This window comes from Podarcis melisellensis (assembly GCF_964234715.1).
Source record: "Podarcis melisellensis genome assembly, chromosome: 5".
Lineage (NCBI taxonomy): Eukaryota > Metazoa > Chordata > Lepidosauria > Squamata > Lacertidae > Podarcis > Podarcis melisellensis.
In genome coordinates, this window is record NC_138537.1 from 5,925,403 (window position 1) to 5,932,428 (window position 7,026).

General features: G+C 43.0%; 1 pseudogene across 1 annotated transcript in view; it reads left to right on the top strand.

Annotated features, from left to right (window-relative positions):
• LOC309369814 (cytochrome P450 2A3-like) overlaps positions 1 to 6,824 on the top strand; it is a 30,069-nt pseudogene extending 23,245 nt beyond the window's left edge. Inside the window, exons 6-9 of the transcript XR_014173478.1 lie at positions 939 to 1,086; positions 2,264 to 2,451; positions 5,883 to 6,024; positions 6,620 to 6,824. The product of XR_014173478.1 is annotated as a cytochrome P450 2A3-like (transcript). The remainder of the gene's footprint in view (positions 1 to 938; positions 1,087 to 2,263; positions 2,452 to 5,882; positions 6,025 to 6,619) is intronic.
• Positions 6,825 to 7,026: the final 202 nt, after the last annotated feature.

Here is a 7,026-nt window from a genome sequence, read left to right on the forward strand (position 1 = left end):
TCGAAAAGTAAACAACTCTGTATGTGGTTTGCAAAAATTCCTTAACAATACACAACATGCTTATAAGAATATCCTTATAAGATTATAAGCATGTTATGTATGATCTAGAGCTCCTTTTTGGGCCAACCAGAAGAAGACTCAAGAAACAGAGATTGAAATCCTGGGTATCCCATTGTTGCACCAGAACAAGTATACACACAGAGAGTCATTCTGATTCACTTATTTCAGGAATATTTGGACACTTTGGCTTTGAGATACTGAGTTGCGTATGTCATTATTATTTTGACATGTATTAGAAGGTTTTGAAATGTTGTACATTATTGTTAAGGAATTTTTGCAAACCATATACAGAGTTGTTTAGTTTGTGATTTATCTCTCTGTATTCATTGGGCATGGTGTTATTTCAAAAAGTACAAATTAAACAATAATAATTTTAATAACTTTATTATTTATACCCCACCCATCTGGCTGGGTTTCCCCAGCCACTCTGCCTTTAAATGTGACCTGAATCATATCTATCCCACATTCCTAAATGGTACACAGCTGCATTCCGAAGAGAAATAATGCACACTTTTAGAGCCTTGTGACAATAATCTACAACAGAACTTCTCAAACTTTTCATGTTGATGACACACTTTTTAGATATGCGTCATTTTATGAGAGAGTAATTCAGTTTTACTAGCAAACCGGAGGTTAAACGAACCCCTTTCCAGCCCTAGGAGGAACCCAGGGAGAATTCACACGACACAACTACACACTGTAGTTGACACACTAACCTGTCATGACACACAGTTTGGAAAGCACTGATCTACTCAATGAAAGAGACTCAAATATATTCAAATGCTCGCAGGGCAAAAAGTTGGCAAAAGAAGCTAAAGTAAGTGATGGAGAACAGACTATAAGGCATATAAATGACATGTCACCTTTCTTATTTTCAGCACCAGAAGAGGAATGATCCAGAGTCTACGTTTAATGAAGACAACCTGGCCCAATGCATTTTTGACTTCTTTGTAGCAGGGACAGAAACAACCGCCATTTCTCTGAAATGGGCACTTCTCCTCTTGGCAAATCATCCAGATATCCAAGGTGAGAGAGGGAGACATGCGCAATGGGAGCCAAAAGACAAGAGCATATTGAAATAAGCTAAATGTTTTTGACTTACATCTCATGGAAGATCATTCTTCTTCACAAATGTTTCCTTATACAGATTCTGGAACTTATAATCAAACTCAACAGTGTGGTAGAAGTAAAAAACTAATTTGCCCTGAACACCCCATGCCCATAGAATACGTCCAGTCTATGATTACTGGGACAATAAGAGATGGAGGGTCTCAATTTATAATTAAATTCATAGGAGAGGGTAAGGGACAAGAATGTGCCCCTGTTGTTAGACTAAAGTGAATTCATCAAAGTTTTTCGAAGGAGAGAAGAGTGGCTTTGCAAATAGAGGGAAGACAATTTGAAGACTGGGATGGTCAAAGGAAGGGAGAGAAAGCGATGAATGTTTTTGCCAGTGATGTCATGGTGAATCCAGAAATCCAGGCTCCCTTCATGACAACCCCCAAGCCATGCTCCTTCTAAAACTCTGCAACCAAAATGAAATGTTGACCAATGCACAGATTATGACTTAATGAAGTCATTTTTTTCTTACTCCCTGCCCTTCCAGCTTGGAAGAATTCTGGTAGACCTGCTCAATCCCTTGTGACATTTTCGTAGGCCATGATATCTTTCCAAATATAAGTAGCAGCTGAGATTAGAGAATTTTCCAACTTTCCAGACCTAGGAACTCACCTTTAGCTGAAAAATGTTTTTGGAGGAGCACTCCTTAATTTTTTACCAGATACTTTTATGGTGGCAGTGCTGGTGTTGCAACCCACTTTAGGTCGGGGGAAATCCTGGTAGTGCAACCACCTTGACCCACCAGGGGAAGTAGCAGTTAGAATGTCAAACTAGGATTGAGAAAACCCAGGTTCAAATTCTAATACAGCTATGGAACCCTCTGGGTGGCCTTATACTAGTCCGTATTTTTCAGATTAACCTATTCTCCCAGGTTACTAATGAGGTTTAAAAAGAGTGGAAGAACCATGTATATTGCATTGAAGTCCTTGGAGGAAAATATGGGCTATAAATGCAATATATAATATGATTCATATAACTGAGATTCATTCATATATCTTCTTAGAATAATTTCATGGTAAATAAATATGCTGGGGGGAAAATGTTCTTGTCAAAATAAACAATGCATTTCCATCATTTTCTTCAGATAAAGTCCACAAGGAGATAAAAAATGTTATAGGTTCTTCTCAGTCAATTTGCTATCAAGATAAGAAGAAACTGCCCTACACCAATGCTGTGATTCATGAAATGCAGCGCTTTAAATATGCCTTTGGAGGTGGAATTCCCAGGCAAACGACAAAGGATGTGAAGATACATGGTTTTCTTATTCCCAAGGTAACAGCTGCATTCTTGTATATCAAGAGCATATAGGGCTGGATCATAAGTGGCATAATTCTCACTTATGAGCTGCCGAAGCACATGTCCTGGCTTGTAATAGGGCCTACAATGTGGTGGCAAGGGCAGCGGTTTTATCCTACTTTGCTGCCTCCATTACATCCTCAGGGAACCATTGAGCAGAGTTATTCTGTGTCATCCAGAGGTTGGTAACTTCTGACTGGCGGGGTGGATCTCCTGAACACACGGTGACTAGCTGTTACCGGATAGCTAAACATTTCAAGGATAAAGTTGCTTGGCTCTGCAGCAATTTAGATGCTGCTATTGAGACTGTGCCAACTGAGGTGTCCTACAAATTGTCAGGCCCAGTATTGTGGAATCAATTCCAATTAATAATCTCAGGGTTGTGGGTTTGAGCCCCATGTGGGGGAAAAATCCTGCATTGACCCTTGTTGTCCCTTTCAACTCTACAACTCTACAATTCTATGATTATTATTCTATTACAGTGGTACCTTGGTTTAAGAACAGCTTAGTTTATGAACAACTTGGATTAAGAATGCTGCAAACCTGGAAGTAGGTGTTTTGGTTTGTGAACTTTGCCTTGGAAACAGAACATGTTCCACTTCCTGTTGAGTGTGTTCCATTTGTAAATTGAGACCCCCACTGCTTTGGGAAGAAGAAGAAGAGGAGGAGTTTGGATTTGATATCCCGCCTTTCACTCCCCTTCAGGAGTCTCAAAGCGGCTCACAATCTCCTTTCCCTTCCTCCCCCACAACAAACACTCTGTGAGGTGAGTGAGGCTAAGAGACTTCAGAGAAGCACGCCTTGGTTTAAAAACACTTTGGTTTAAGAATGGACTTCTGGAATGGATTAAGTTCGTAAACCAAGGTACCACTGTATTATGATGATGATGTTTAATGCATCCTGAGGATGTGGACATGACACTTGAAGTGATGTGCCCAACCACCGGCTCATTCTATCCAGATCCATCCTGCCTTCTTAAAGCTAACTGGGGTGGGGTGATTGGATCGATCAGAGGTGTGGTAGTGTGATGGAGTGGTGCCTGTTGCGCTTAAAGAGGCGGTGGTGTTCCACTTCTCAAAAATCCCACTCTAGACCCAATGGAGTGTAATAACTATAGACGGGCTGCCAACACACCTTTCTTAGCAAAGGTGTTTGAGATGGTGGTTGGAGAACATCAGGTATTCCTGCATACTTTTCAACTGCTCTGAAAATGCTGGGACTGTCACAAAAACCCTTAAGCCACCATGGCTTCTGACTTTGTCATGCAGAGTTCTGAATTCCCAGATGAACGCCTTTCCCACCAACCACCACACTTTAAAAAATCCTCAAATCTTTATTCACCTTTTCATTCCTTGCTCCTTCCATCTCCTGGCCAGGGAAAGAGAGAAATAGCAACTTACTTCAGGTTCTCATTTGCACACTCTTCTGAGCTGTTCAGCACCACAACAAAGAGAGTTTGCTTTGCATCCAAACCTCTTAGGTCCCTTGCCAATTTCTTTGCATTGCTGCCTCGTCTTTCATTTCCAGTTTCATTTGAGAACCTGAAGTATCACAGAACATTCTGGATTAGTTGTAGTTTCCAGGTCACCTTCAAAGGTAGCCCCACATAGAGCGCATTGCAGTAGTCCAGAGTATGCACCACTCTGGTGAGACAGTCCACAGGCAGGTAGGGTCTCAGCCTGTGTACCAGATGGAGCTGGTAAACAGCTGCCCTGGACACAGAACTGACCTGCACCTCCATGGACAGCTGTGGGTCCAAAATAACTCCCAGGCTGCGCAACTGGGAGTCCTCCACACCTGCCCGCCTCCTGTCCCCCCAAAACAGTACAGTGGTGCCCCGCAAGACGAACGCCTCGCAAGACGAAAAACCCGCTAGACGAAAGGGTTTTCCGTTTTGGAGGCGCTTCGTAAAACGAATTCCCCTATGGGGTTGCTTCGCAAGACGAAAAAAATCTTGCATCCCCCCGCGGGTTTTTTTCGCTTTTTTCGCCTTTTTCTTAAGCCGCTAAGCCGCTTATCAGCTGTTCCACTGATAAGCCGCTTAACAGCTGATCGCTGGAAGCCGCTTGACAGCTGTAGCGCTAATCCGCTAAGCTGTCAATGGGCTTGCTTCGCAAGACGAAAAAACCGCTATACGAAGAGCCTCACGGAACGGATTAATTTCGTCTTGCGAGGCACCACTGTACGTCTGTCTTGTCTGGATCCAACCTCAATCTGTTAGCTGCCATCCATCCTCCAACCACCTCCAGACACTCACACAGGACCTTCACCACCTTCACTGATTCTAATTTGAAAGAGAGGTAGAGCTGGGTATCATCTGCATATTGATGAACACCCAGCCCCAACCCCCTGATGATCTCTCCCAGTGGCTGCATGTAGATATTAAAAAGCATGGGGGAAAGGACAGAACCCTGAGGCACCCCACAAGAAAGAGCCCAGGGGTCTGAACACTCATCCCCCAACACCACTTTCTGGACACGGCCCAGGAGAAAGGAGCAGAACCACTGTATAACAGTGCTCCCAGCCCCTCTAGACAGTCCAGAAGGATGTTATGGTCGATCGTGTCAAAAGCCGCTGAGAGATCCAGCAGAACTAACTAGGAAACAGCTCTCTCCTTTGTCCCTAGCCCACTGGAGATCATTGACCAGCACAACCAAGGCGTGCCTGGAAATGCTTGTAAAATGAAACCATTATGCATTTTATAGCCTGCTCAAGTAAGCAACTTTCTTGACTGGTCTTTCTTGTTTCCATGAATGTTTTATTGCCTTTTGTATGCAACCAGCCCTTCAAATGTGTTTCCAAGGAGGCTACACTGACATCACTCTGCTGATTTTAAGACAGGCACATGTGGAAGTGTTGCTGGACCCAGAGATTTATGAGGATACCCCATATCATACACCTGCACAATCACAACAACAGTAATTGTTCAAAGTTATCATGTTTCCAAAATGCTCATAAATGCATGATATCACATAGTCTCCACACACACACATAGTTGTATTTATTGATTTGAGGTTTTCTTTTTCCACCAGGCTTCTCTAAATGCAATACATAAATTCAAATATTTATATGCTTAAAATACTGCAATTTTGTGTTTCCTCTAATAACGTTGGTACTTGACCAGAAGGAAATACACAAACAGTGATACTGAGTTCAGAAAAAGTTTCAGAACTGAATCAGCCTTGCTTGCCCTGATGGATGGCCGTTATTGGCCAGAGGTCTCAGTCTGGATGTTGGGCTTTCTTTTTAAAATAAGGGTGGGGAGGAGGAGGTAGGTTTTAATAGGGAGAAAAGCTGAGGATGAATCTGGCCACTGGTAAATGACTTCCCTCCCCTGGCATATTGAGGGACAGTTCAGAAATGTGTTGATCTTAGTGTATTCAATGACAATGGTTTCTTCTTTACAGACGACTGGTATCTTTCCTGACCTGCGCTCTGTTCTCCTTGATCCCACACGATGGGAGACACCTGCAGAGTTCAACCCAAATCATTTCTTGGACAAGGATGGTCAATATGTGGCTCGAGAAGAATACCTGCCATTTGGTGCAGGTAAATGCAAAAGACCAAACAATGTTTTGATGTGTAGACATGCATATTGGGCTACTCACAGGAAATGACATCATAATCAGCACATGCAAGAGAAAGTAGATAGCACTCTGGCCCTGTGACTCACCAGAACAGGAATGAGAAAGGAAGTGGCAACTTTGGGGAAGCTCTGGGTTGGTGATGGTGACTCTGCAGATGCACATACACTTTCAGGGTCTTCACCACCACCAACCTGAAGCATCTCAGACTTTGCCACCAGCCTGCCCTATCCCTCCTTTGAGCTCTAAAGGAGACAGGAGTCCTGATTATTTCCTTGACCTTCCAACTCTACGATTCTATGAATCTGCGACTAGTAGTTGGGCTTGGTTTTACAAAATATTAAGTGGAGTATTTCAAAGTTATAAAATAATATCTGGAGACAGTATAATTTTTCTAGAAAAAGAGGTGCCGGAACTCACTGTGAACCTCCCTCGTTCTCTTAGAATGGCCCACCTGAGAGATGCTGGAACTGAGATCCAGTGAGTTCCGGCTGAAAAACCCCCCTGACTGGAAAGTAAGTTATTATTCACTTGCTGTCTTTCACTTGTCCCATCCTCAGGGTCTCGCATATGTTTGGGAATGCAGCTGGCAAAGATCGAAATCTTCATCTTCCTGACCAGCCTGCTGAGGACATTCAGCTTCCAGCTGCCAGAAGGAGTGAAAGAACTTAATCAAGACCCTGTACCAAGGGTTACAATGAACCCTCATCCTTATAAAATCTGTGCTATTCCCCACTCCAGGACATAATAAAACAGGGACTGGCACATTTCTCTCTCCTTCCTTTCCACTGAATATGATGTTCTGCCCTGACTTGCTCATTTTATCTGAAATTAAGAACATAAGAGTTTTCTGGATCAAATTTAGTTGTATACCAGGCAAAGGGCCCTTCTCGGTAGTGGCGCCTGCCCTGTGGAACGCCCTCCCATCAGATGTCAAATAAATAAAAAACTGACTTTTAGAAGACAT